This window comes from Amblyomma americanum, chromosome 1 (assembly GCF_052857255.1).
Source record: "Amblyomma americanum isolate KBUSLIRL-KWMA chromosome 1, ASM5285725v1, whole genome shotgun sequence".
Lineage (NCBI taxonomy): Eukaryota > Metazoa > Arthropoda > Arachnida > Ixodida > Ixodidae > Amblyomma > Amblyomma americanum.
Window position 1 is genome coordinate 504403413 of NC_135497.1, and position 13190 is coordinate 504416602.

Below are 13190 nucleotides of genomic sequence, written 5' to 3' on the forward strand. Positions count from 1 at the left end.
CCTGAGGCCGCAAACAATTCATAGCACCGCCAACTTCCCTGCAACCTTCAGCTGTGGTGGGCGTACAAGTAGTAGTAGTAGAAAGTGGATTATTCAAATAAGAAAAAGGAAGGAAAAGGTATTTGCTAGTCCCGGCATCTGCCATCGGTATTGAAGCACCTGAGCTGGCGCAGCGGAAATAAATGATAGCTGGCAGAATGGAGAAATGAAATGAAAGAGGTGAGAGTACAGATACAGAGGATAGGAGGGAGAGGTAATACAATCAAAAACTTTTTACACAATAATAAATATGTACAGGTTGCGCGCGTGATTAGTTGATGATGCAGCAATAAAAACATGCGCACAGCACAATGTTCACTACAGCTGGAGGGGGCGTCCAGCTGTTAATTGTCCAAGGCGTACAAGCTCGCTAACACTGTTCCTGCTGTTCAAAGGAATAAGGAGAAGTTCATCATCCGAGAACTCGGCTGGCGTTCGATTGTGCATGCTGTTGGGCTCAGGAAAGCTTCTCGTTGTTTAGATTACTATCAAATGCAGCTCACCAGTACCCCTCAAGAAAAAAAAAATCTGCATCTCAACGATACCATCCTATGGGGCAGAAACATGCAAGGTAACGAAGTCTATGGGGACACTAATGTTACCGAGTGGAATGCGATTGCAATGATTTCACAATCGTCGTGGTTTCTGTATCAATTTCTCTGTTTCTCTGCGGCAGTTTCTTTTGAAATTGTCGCTCCATCACCATATTCGGACGTGTAGCGCCGAGGTTTGCACTTATCGCACCTTTTTCTCATTCCGATTCCGATTCTTTATCTCTGTTGCTCTCCACCCGGTGGGCGTGTTCTGATGACATCAAAAGGCCACGTGACTTCTCTCGACCAATCATTCATAAAACTGCCACCTGCCACAATTAACAGGTTGTGATGAAGTCACAATTTCACTTGACCACTCCGGACCAATAAAACAATTTCGTGGCACCTGACATATGCGGTGTTACTCGGTGACTACTCTATCGCTATCTCATTAGAAGGATTGAACTTGAATCAAGGGCAGGACAGCGGAGCAATTAAATAAAAAAAAGTACTGTTAAGAGATAGGAATAGAGCAGAGCGGGGAAGGGAGAAAGCGCGTGTTAATCAATGCCGACAGAGAACGTGCATGTCAGTTGAGATAGAAAACACAGACTTGTATGAGCCGCAACAAGTCTGGACCCAATCTTATGGCAAAATTATTGAGCATGAATAACTGGGTGAGCGAGCCGATTTTTGACTACGCGAACAAAGTGAGGCCAGATCGCAAGGCCATGCCAATGTGACGCACACATGTGTTGACTCATGCGCTTGGGAAAACAGCGGCCTGAAACTGCACAGCTTTACTTTCGGTTCGAGATATCGCGGGTGTCTCAATTTTTATTTCCTGCAACTGTGTGCACTGTGGTGCTGCTTTGGCGTAAGCGGACTAGGTACTCCTCTCTCTACGTTCAGTTTCAGGCAAGGCTGAAGAAATCTAAACAATATAGTTATGAGCCGTGTCACTGGCTATAAACGGTGTTTTTTCTTCGCGTGTATGTGTACACGGACTATCTCCTAAAGGACATAGCACCACCCCAGTTAAACTTCCCTGCTCTCCTTCGGATGGGGACGTCTTTTAGCAGTACGAAGAGTACTTCAGGTCTTCGTCCGGCGACACGTTGCCGGTTGGGGCAGCAGTTCCAACTTCTCAAAGCAAAACTTATTTATTAAAGACGGCACTGACATAAAAAGGCAGGTGAGTAAAAGGCAGTTTAAAAAAAGGCTGCTTAAAAAAGGCTGTTAAAAACGGCCGAGCTTGAGACTCGGCGCGCTCGTCCCAAGTCGTCGTTTCCCGCAGGTTTTAAGCCCTTCGATAATTGGGCGGAGCTTGAGTAATCTAGCCCTCGCCCAATTTGGACCAATAGCAAAGCAAATGCATCGTATGTACTAGTGGGCGGAGCCCAGGGCCCGCCCCGGGCATGATCGCTCCTGGTAACAGGTGCGGGAGGGGGGGGGGGAGGGGGGCATTGGCCCCGTGGGCTGTCGCGAGCCCAGTGGAATGCGCAGCTCTCACCCTAAGCGGGCGTCACGCCTCGACGTACATTCCTCGACTCCCCGTGGGCTGTCGCGAGCCCAGTGGAATGCGCAGCTCTCACCCTAAGCGGGCGTCACGCCTCGACGTGCATTCCTCGATTCCCCCCCCCTTCCCCGGGCATGATCGCTCCTGGTAACAGGTGCGGGGGGGGGGGGGGGGGGGCATCGGCCCCATGGGCTTCCACTTAACAACCCCGATGTTCGCTCGCGCTGCAGAGCATCATGGTCGTCACGTGATTTCGGTGATACAGAAAGCGGGCGAAGCACGCGTAGCGCCTCTCCCCCTGGCGGTCACTTCCGAACTTCTGTCCGGGCACGTCGCCAGAGGAGCGCATTGAGTGAGCAACGTCTCGACTGGTACGCGTACTTTTCGCACCGCTGGCGCTCTTTCTCTCATGTGAGCACGTGCCGTCCTGCTCGCAAATGCACAAAAGAGGGGTTGCCGCTCGTTGTGAGTCATGGCTGGAATTCCGCGACTTTCAAAGAGTGGAGAAACTTATTGTTCGGTAGAGGGCTGCCATAAAAAACGAAACAGGAATATTAGCCAGAATATTTCTCTAACACAAATGGCCAAGAGCTGTCAGTGGAATGCTAGATATTTCCTAGACGTGTTTTACAATATTGGGGGAAAAATTAATATTGGTAAATTGTAAGGTACTATAATGGAAATATTGAAAGTAATGGTCCATACGTTCAATGTGCAGCAAATTCTTTGAAAGGTTTTCATTCACTCACATCGATCAGTTGACGATACCAAAAAAGTAAATAGAAAAAAATACAAGCCTGTAGATGAGAAATTATTGTAGTCAAATCTTCCAGTTCGCGAAAAACTGCGTTCATACACTCATTCCTGTTAGGAATGCTTTTGTTGGAAATGTTGAGACGAGCTAACGAAACTCCTCTCATCTTTTTTTTGTCAGTAAAGCCCTCCGCCTGTCAGGTAATACAAAAAATTAATTTGGAGACTGACATCAATAGTTGCGTTATGCAGACGCGTGTGAGACAAGATCAATAATCGCCTCATTGTTCCGACGTGTGACATGTAAAAAATTTCTAAGAATAAAAGTAGTCGAAATGTTTCTTGCACACGAGTGAGTATTTGCATGTGAGCGATGGTGCTGCACATACATTGTTTTTGGGATGCGCGTGCGCTGTGATAGGCATTAAAATAAATATATCAACCATTTATCTCAATCATAGTGATTAACCAAACTAGAACAGCTGGTAGGCGCATTTCGCGCGCGTTTTTCTTTTCCTCTTCCGCATCGCGCATCGCCTTATGGGCACTTCATTTTATGTTCAAGTAAAATTTATCTTCATTATTATGCAGCGAAGAACGTAGCGAAATTCCAAATATTTGGCCAGCAGAGTTGCATGCACCGAACTGCTCAGCCACCCAGCAAAATTAAGTATTTTGTGCCAGTCCCGATTCACAAAATAGCACGTCCAGTTGGCTTGTGTTGAACGGGAAAGTAAGAGCCGGCCTACCTGCAGAAACAAAAGGCAACGTAAACAAAACGGCACAAACAAGCAAGTTGCGCGCGCATGCCGACAGCATCCAACGAATATTACTATTGGCCTAACAAATTTGTTCTGCACCAAATAATTAAATTCTCTGACATTTGCCGTTTAGGTGTAAGACGAATATCGTGGATATTTTGCGTGTGCGGCCGGCAACGAGTGACCGGACGCTTACCCTGTGGCAAAGGGTAGGGATGTGGGGTACGGTAGGCACGAGTCACGCACGATCGCTCATCCATCCATAACATATGTCTAGGGACATAAGCGGGTGTAGTAATCCGGCGTGAAGTATGTAGGAGTAGCCGGGTACAGTAAGTGGTCAACGGGTGCGGGTGTCGGGATTAAGGGTGTTTAGTTGGACCGGGGTTTTATGGTGCATAAGAGGATTTTGCGCCTCAGGTTTAGTATGGCGGCTATGCAAGTTGTGTGTAGAGCACATGGGTGCAAGGGAGTGCGTGCATCACAGGACAACACGCAAACAGCTATCGCTGAGTAAATGAAAAGAAACCAATGCAAGTAAAAGAATTTGCAATGAGCTTTGCAATAAAACGTAACTATAAGGAGGTCAAAACGAAAGTAAGAAATGCTTATTGAGAAAGCGTACTCAAACAACGGGAGAGTTGAGGCTCCGATACTGAAGTGCTGGGTTCAAAGAGGGGAGAGCCTCGAGGTGACGAAGACACGGCAGCTATCTGGAAAAGAAAAATGAATAATACATGTAGAACAGTAAAGCAAGGCGGTTGCAAACGACACATTTTATACGACGCAGAACTCGTAAATACCGCTCATACATACAATGCAAACAAAACAGAGGGAGAGTCCTATCAATAGCTAACTGACTTGGCCTAACAGACAACCAAGGTTTGCGAGCAGTTTGCTTACTTGGACTCTCAGGGCATCGATGCGCCGCCTCCCGCAGTCGATGGCCGCGAACTGGGACAGGTGAAGGCGGCAGCTCTTTGCACCACGTCGGCAGTAGCTCGGAGCTGGCACACAGGAGTCGTCGCAGCGGCGATGACGATCCGAGTCAGCAGGCCATCGCGTCGATGTCCAAGAGGCGCCGACTAGGCACTCGCGTTGGATTGACTGGAAGCAGCAGCGTAGAGACCGTCGGTGTCCACACCCGGCTGGTAGGCCCCGGGAAGGAGGTGAAGCCCATGTGCCGCCGTGATGCACAACCGGTGATTAGAATGTTATTCTGCACATGTCTTCAAGGAGGTCATTCATGGGCCACATCGCTGAGGCATGCCAGATTTCTTTTTTTTTTTTAGAACCCATGCTTCGCCTTTCTCTTCTGAGCACGTTCCACAAGTTTTCATGCTTTCCCTTTATTTCAACCAAACGTCCGTACTGACTCAAGACACAGTGAAGCACACAGAGCATCTCTATATACCCAAATAGAAAAACGGAAAGCCTCAGATACAAAGAGGCAAGTCAAAAACAAAGCAAACGAAGAAGAAGAAGAAGCCGCCGCTTACGACCGATCTGACCGAGCTGACGTGTTCTTGCTGGTGCTTGGCTTCGAGCTCAACTGTGGTTCCCTGGTGGTGCCTACGTGGTCATCTCTGGTGAGGCCGTTCTCTGTGGGGGATTTGGCCAGGTCTCAGGTTAGGTCTGTAGGCCAGGTTAATGTGCATTTGAGGGTGCGTTTGGCTTAGGTATGTCGCTGACCTCCCCGGGTGGAGGGACGGCAACCTGGTTTGCCAGCTTGCCCACCCAAAGCTTGCCGCTAGAAAATTTTCGTAAAAATGGAATTGACATCATCCCTGTGGCTTTCGTGCCGATCGGTGAGGGAACGATCAAGATGAAAAGCCCCAAGGTCCTTCAGCAGGAGCTAAGATCTCTCACTACCCACTACCTCCAGATCTCTGAGGTGCGACCGTTCGGCCGGAGAGGCATTGTTTGCAGGTCCGCTGACATTGATTGTGTCACAGACCTGCTCCAGTGCAAAATATTTCAGTCCTTAGCGGTTAAAGCCTTCATCCCGGAACAGCTCGCATGTTCCAAAGGTATTGTTCGTGGCGTGGACCCAGCATCTTCCCCGCAGGATATACTGAAGGAGTTTCAGGGTGCAGGTGTGGGGGTTCTCTCTGTCTACCGGTGCAGTAGAGAATTCAATGGTGTGCGTGTTGCGACAGAGTCAGTTATCACTACGTTTGCTGGTTCCTCCTGTCCTTCTGAACTCAAGGTTTGGCCAATAGTGTATCGTGTGGACCCTCTGCAGCCCCGTCCTCTTCAGTGCAACAACTGTTGGCGTTTCGGTCACAGTGGTAAAGCGTGTAAGTCGGCGACCCGCTGCCGGGTTTGTGGAGAAGGGCATTCAGATGACAGCTGCGCCTCTGATCAGCCCCAGTGTTGCCTATGCAAGGGCAACCACTCAGCTGATGATGTCAACTGCTCGAAACGAGCCGACGAACAAAGCCTGCTCGATATCATTCAAGCGAAACGATGTTCGAGAGCAGATGCTTATGCACTTCTGGATCGGAGGGGTAATACATATGCCAGCCGTGCGCGAAGCTCTGTTGCTGATATACCGTCAAGTTTGACTACTTCAATAGTGTCCTCAGTAGAACAGGCTCTTTCTGTGGTGGTCGAGCGAATGCTGGGCAGTTTCACCGAGGCTCTATCTCAACTTGTTGCTGGCCAATCTCTGCCTACTGAATCACATGTTTCGGCGGCTACGCCGGCATCACTCCCGAGTGCTGCTAGTAAGAATCATTCCATGTCGCCTCCTACCGTGCCCCAAGTACCGCCTGCCAACAGCGCTCCTGACAGTGTCGCTCACGTAGATCCTTGTAGTATGGACGTTGAAATGCTCACCACTTCCCAGAAGCGTCGAGCTTCTTCCTCACCCTCGAAGTCAGCTGTTCCGCAAGTCAAAGCAAAGAAAGGACCCCCCAAATTAATTCCCCAGACTGATGTGCTGAAGGAGGCTGTTGATGCCTCTTTAACCAGTCGATAATCATGGCGGGTCTAAAAGTTATGCAGTGGAATTGTCGCTCCGTACTTTCTTCTTTAACGGATCTTGAATTACTTCTTTATAAACATAATCCAGATATTGTGATTTTACAAGAAACGTGGCTCTCACCACTTAAATCATTCACATTTAAAAAATTTCGTGTTTTCAGGGTAGATCGCGTTAATGGCAGGGGTGGTGGGTTAATAACTATGATCTCTACGAAAATATGTCACCGGGCATCAATCTCGCAGACAGTTATGCGCCCTGACTGTGAGTTGTTGGCGGTTGAAATCTCCCTTCCACAGTGCGCCAAAGTCACTATTGCTAACGTCTACTTCCCAATCGGTGTTCACAGGACAGACTGTTTGGACACCTTACTGAGCGGCGCAAACAGCACAGTCATCGCAGGAGATTTTAATTCGCACCACAGTGCCTGGGATAGTCGCTCTGACTCCTGCGGCCAGCTTCTGTGGTCCTGGATGTCAATGAATGCAGTGCGCTGCTGTAATTCCGGAGCAGTAACCTTTATGCGTGGAGGATCCCGTTCAATCATAGATTTAACATTAGCATCTCGTGGGGTTGGCGTATCTGCATGGTCAACTGAAGAATCAGGTACATCTAGTGACCACTTTCCAATAACCTTTTCTATTATATCCTCGCCTATCAGAAAAGGCGGTGCAACCATGAAATTTCTAAACCACATTATGTACAAAAAATTGATATCTGCCTCACTCCCCTCCATAGTTAGCTCAGGTCGAGCACAAAGAGCTCAGCGGACAATTACCTTTCTGCAAGATGCTGCTGAGAGTTCTGTATTCTCGGTGTGCACTACTGCTCCTGCCAGACAGCCGTCTCCTTGGTGGACGGAGGAGTGCGAGAAAGCTTATCGTCGTAGAAAAGCAGCCTGGAAAAGCCTTTCCTATAATCAGAGCCCAGCTAATTGGATAAATTATAAGTTCTTCTCTGCATGTTTCAAACGAACTGTTAAAAAGGCAAAGGAGGATTATAATCAAAATTTAAACACGTATCTCTCAAAACCCCAGAATAAGAAGGCTCTCTATAGATTCATGGCGCAGAATAACAGCTCTCCGGCCTCCAATCGCATAAGGTCAATGGTAATGTCTCCGCAGGAGGCTAAGCAAAACCTTGAACGCATCGCGCAGGGGCTGGCCTTACGTTTCCAGGTACAGAAAGCAGAACCTTTGCACACTCTCACCCCCAGCTCGGACTATCCTGAGGTCGACGTGTCGGAGCTCCTGCAAATTGTTTCCTCGATGCACTCTGCTGCTCCGGGATCTGACGGGATTACTGTGGGCATGTTAAAGATTTTAGCGCACGACTTTCCAACTCACCTTCTAGATATTGTAAATGCGTCATTGGAAACCTCTTGGATTCCTCACAGTTGGAAAATTGCGAAAATAATTTTACTTTTAAAAAATGCAGACAATGGATTTCAATTAGACAATATTCGGCCGATTGCTTTAACCTCAAATTTAGTAAAGCTAATAGAAAGAGTAGTACACAGTCGCCTCACAAAGCATGTTCATCATATTAACGGCCTGAGCCCCGCACAGATTGGCTTTCGTCGCGGTTGTTCCATATGGTCCGCGCATGTGGATCTCGAGAGCCGAATACGACTCTCAATGCGCCAGAGAGAAGTTTCGGCCTTGGTGACGCTTGACGTTGCGAAGGCCTATGACAGCGTGGAGCACACAGTCCTCATTAACAAGCTTGCTCAACTACAACCACCGCATTACCTCTACGCCTGGATTTGTGAATTTCTAAAAGATAGATTTTTCTTCTGTTCAGACGGATCTTTTTGTTCTAATACCTATGGTCAATCAAGAGGTGTGCCGCAAGGCTCTGTTCTTTCTCCGCTGCTTTTCAACATATTAGTTCGGGACATCCCCATTCATCCTAACGTTACAGTTTATGTATACGCAGATGATATAGCTTTTTTCGCATCAGCAAATGATATTCATGTGCTCTACGGGTATTTGCAGGCATATCTGAATGCTCTTGAAGTCTGGTTGGACCAAATCAATTTATCACTTAATGTCAGCAAATGCGGCGTGCTGGCATTTCCACCCGACGCTCCTATGTACATCTCGCTAGCCTACCGCTCCACTCCAATTCCGCAGGTGGAGTCGGTTAAATACCTAGGTGTTACTTATGACCAAAATTTGGACTGGCGACACCATATTAAGAATAATGTTATTAAAGGGGAACGTGCACTGGGCCGTTTGACCCGAGTTGGCAATCAAAAGTTTGGCATGCGTCGTGACACGCTACTGTTGCTCTATAAGGCTTATATGAGACCGATTCTGGAATTTGGTTGCCCCTTGTTCTCTGGTAGCGCGAACTACAAGCTGCAGCCATTAGCCTTACTGGAAAGACGTGCCCTACGGCTATGCCTCGGGCTCCCAAAATCAGCTTCCAACGCTGTCCTTTATCTGGAAGCGCGTATCCCCAACCTCTATTCCCGCTTCCAACTTCTAACAGTGCGTACTTTCCTCAAGTCTTTTGACCCGGCCCCAGGTGTTAGTGTTCCAATTTTTGTATCCCAACCACACCTTTTTTTGACTAATCACTGGCCAGGTTATCAGCTTCCGCAAGTTAGGTTCACGCAGAATCTGTTAGCTCCGCTTCAGGTTGATCTGATCTCCTTGCAACGAGTTGCTGACACGCAGGCTGATCCCGTCTTCTATTACGACTTTATTTTCCCGTCCCATGCGAAGCATATGCCCGCACATACCCTAAATGATCTTCTTTCTGAACACCTACAGAATTTTCCACATCACACTGTTCTCTCCACTGATGCCTCCGGCAGCTGTGAGAAGGCGGCGATTGGCATATATTCGCAGGATCTAGATTGGAGCTACTCCGTTCGTATCCCTGATTATACTCCTATATTCTTCGCAGAGTTTTTGGCCATTGGTTTGGCTCTTCTCAAAATTCCCAGACATGTCGCACGGGTTCTTATTCTCACAGACTGCCTTTCAGTTATTGTCTCTCTCCAAAATTCGGAAAAATCTTTCTTGACTCGTTCACTTAGGTTTTTTGTTCCGAGCACAGTGCGCGAGATCCGTTTGGTCTGGGTACCTGGGCATTCAGGCGTCTATTTTAATGAGGTGGCTGATTTATTGGCAAGGTCAGCTCTCAGCGCACCTGTAATATATCCCGTCCCTCACCTCATTCTGTTAGCAGCTTCACGTTTCCAGCGGTTCCAACATATTTCAGCCACTTTGAGTGATCCGTTGCTGAATACCGTGGACTTTCAACACCTAAAGTACCCATGGAATATCCGGTGGTGTAAGTCAAGGCTTTGTGAAGTGTCCATGACGCTCCTGCGATGTAGAATCCCTCACTTAAACTTGTACTTATGCAGGTGCGGGTTCGCTGCGACAAACCTTTGTGTATCATGTGGGCAAGTTGAATCAATCGATCATTTTCTCCTCTCTTGCCGGCGGTTCGCGGTTCAGAGAAAGCAATATCTGGAGGTTCCTCTTTCGAGACTAGGACTCCCTCTGTCTCTTACAGTTCTTCTATCGTTCGGTGCGAGTGCCAAGGGATTCCCGTTAAGCAGTGTATGCGGCTACCTTCACGATTACATAAGTGCAACTAATCGATTATCCTGTTAGCTATACACAAAATTCTTTCGCATTTCCAAAAAGGCTAGATTGATTCTATTCCGGATGACTCATACCTCTTGAATTCATTTTATTTTTCCCAATTTTTTTTTATCTTGATTCAGTCTTCTGACGTTTCCTTCCCCGCGCAAATGCTTCATTGGCATTCTACCCTATACCTTGGCCAATCCCCCCACGTGGGTATGTGCCATATTACTTGAGGAGAAGAAGAAGAAGAAGAAACCGAAGTACACAAAAAGAATCGAAATTATTGTAAAGAAGAAAGCAGCCTTGCACACCGCAAAAGAGCCGGACTGACGTCCACCTTGCCTGGTGAAGGGGCCCCCTTGAAAGTATGCAAAAGGTGTTAATTAGCATATACAGGTGATCGGGAATGACTGCACCGATGAGAAGGTGTGCTTTTGAACTGCACAGGCAGGAATAATACAGTTTGTAGTAATTGGGAATGAGCGATTTTCATCAAATTGTTGTGTGGTTTGTAAAGTAACGCCAAACAACTGGACATTCGACCAGATTGGTGCAATCAACAATGAAAGGCGAAACTTATGAAGTGAATGGAAACGCCTATAGCTCGTAATGATGTTGCCGAGACGTTTGCTTGAAGGAAAGTATTTGCGGATATCAAGAGTATTACCAACACAAAAGGAATGCTTGCTGTGTGATATCCGACTGACTCCAGTGTAGGTGCAATACATGCACGACTTGTGCGAATGTGGTGAAGTGGAGATAAACCCTGTAGTGTGTGGCCATACACAAGGACACCATATGCTGCTGAATTTGATGAAATAAGCCTAACATGGGTGACTGGTAGCAATACGAATAAGTAGGACGGAGACAAGCCCGAAAATAACAATTTATATTGAACGAGCGGCGAACAGACCAAGCACTAACTGTAGTAGATTCATAGCAGACTTGAGTAGATACAGCTCTTCTGTGGAAAGGAGGCATACGTGAGGCAGGAATTGAACATCCTGCGTGTTGCATGGATACCGAACAGGGCCAGACATCAGAGCTCGTACTTTCCGACGCGGCTCAGAGAACTTAAGTTGGCGTATCTGCAACGACAAGTGGAAAACATGGATGTCGGGCGTATGCTACACAGGCTTCCTACGGACACGCTGCACACTTTCCGTACTGTCGGGAGCAAAAGTGTGGCATGCCACGCCGGCTTCGATTCATTTGCACTTACCACCCTACTCCTGGTATCAAGAGAGCTAAAAAGACGGGCGGGGCAGGAAGGGACTGCCTTGCGTCGTGCATAGGCGCCGGACCGGGGCCACAGATCCGAGCTCGGACTTCCAGAGTCGGCTCCGTGCTCTCCTCATCCAAGGAAGACTCTGAGCCACGATATCTGGAAAGATAAAAGAAACCTTCGCCAAATGAAGCCATAGAAGGAAACGCCTGAACAACGTGAACAGACGGGATGGAAGAGAACACGCTCTGTGTTCTCTTCCATCCGGTCTGTGAGCGCTGTTCGGACGTTTCCATCAACATGCACCAACCAGACCGATCAAGCCTCTTCTTGCAACCATGGACGCCGTGAGTGTTTCAAAGTCGTCCGAGGGTCACACTGTACACTGGCTGCACTGCCGGGAACGAACGTGGCTTATTCCACGCGAGCTTCGACTGAACTACATCTTAGACCTTCAGCGGCGCCATGGTATTGAGTAGCCTTAGGGGGTACTGCTTTCATCTGCAGCCATGCCAGTTTTCACGTTTCGATAAGTCGCGGTCTCGCTTACCGAAAACGCAGAAAACGACGCTGCGATGCAGTGCAGTCAAAACAGCCGACAGTACAGCGTTTGTGGCGGGAGGCAGCAGCAACGCTAGCCAAGAAGGGAGTATCTTGCGCGGTACATGGATGCCGGACCGAGACCAGAGTTCTGAGCTCGCAGTTGCTGAGGCGGCTCCGTGGTGTCCTTGTGTAAGTGAGACCCTAAGCCGGCATGTCTGCAAAGAACAAAAAGGGAACCTTTGCGAAATGCAACCATAGATGGAATCGACCGAGCAGAGCGAACAGACGAGACGCAAGAGAATAACAGACATATTCTGTGTTCTCTTCCATCCCGTCTGCTAGCACTGTGCAACCATTTCCATCACCATGCACCAACCAGAGCGATCAAGCCCTCTTCATGTAGCCATGGATGTCGTCAGCATTCCGAGGTCATCAAAGGGTCGCACTGTACACTAGCTGCACTGTCGGGAACGAACGTGGCTTATTCCACGAGAGCTTCAACTGAACTACATCCTGGACCGTCTTCAGCGGCGCCATGGTATTAAGCAGCCTTGGGGGGCACTGCTTTCATCTGCAGCCATGCCAGTTTCGTTTCGATAAGTCGTGGTCCTGCTTACCGAAAACGCGGGAAAGGACGCTGCGATGCAGTGCAGTCAAAGCAGCCGACAGTACAACGTTTGTGACAGGAGGCAGAGGGTGCACGAAAGGAACCTTGCACGACCCGTAACTACCATATCAGTCCAGATGACATTGCGGGCCGAATGCACCAGTGCCGTTGGATTAAGTGCGGGAATGCTGGAATGAGCACATCTGCAAAAAAAAAAGAACAAGGAATGACATACACGCAAGCATATCGCACTTCCATGTACTCACCGTGGTGGGCTAAGTGAGCGCGACTGAAGCCGTTGCACCGTGGGGCTGAAACAATTAAGAAAACCGAACAGACCTTGGCTGCAGCGGAAACACGATGTGCCGCAGACCGTAGGCAGCGTCCGTTCTTCGGAGTTGCTCGACGAGGCTGGCGAGAATTTCCGAGCACCGTGTACGGCCACAAGCCACATGTCTCAAAAGAATATGCGCGCCCGGGAGTTCGGCTGCACGACATAGTGGCTTGGTCGCAACGGCGTTCGGAACGAGCTTTTGTTTCGTGACACAAACGATAGCGAGCTCGCATATATAAACCCCGTTGAGGCAGCGAGCAAAGCTCTCCATACCGGGTG

General features: G+C 48.4%; 1 long non-coding RNA gene across 1 annotated transcript; it reads right to left on the bottom strand.

Annotated features, from left to right (window-relative positions):
- Window positions 1-3438: 3438 nt before the first annotated feature.
- Window positions 3439-4855, bottom strand: LOC144106503 (uncharacterized). Its single transcript, XR_013309034.1, has 3 exons — window positions 4509-4855; window positions 4231-4318; window positions 3439-3593 (listed from the first exon to the last, which is right to left on the bottom strand). It is a non-coding gene; the product is annotated as an uncharacterized LOC144106503 (long non-coding RNA).
- Between the last annotated feature and the right edge of the window lie 8335 nt (window positions 4856-13190).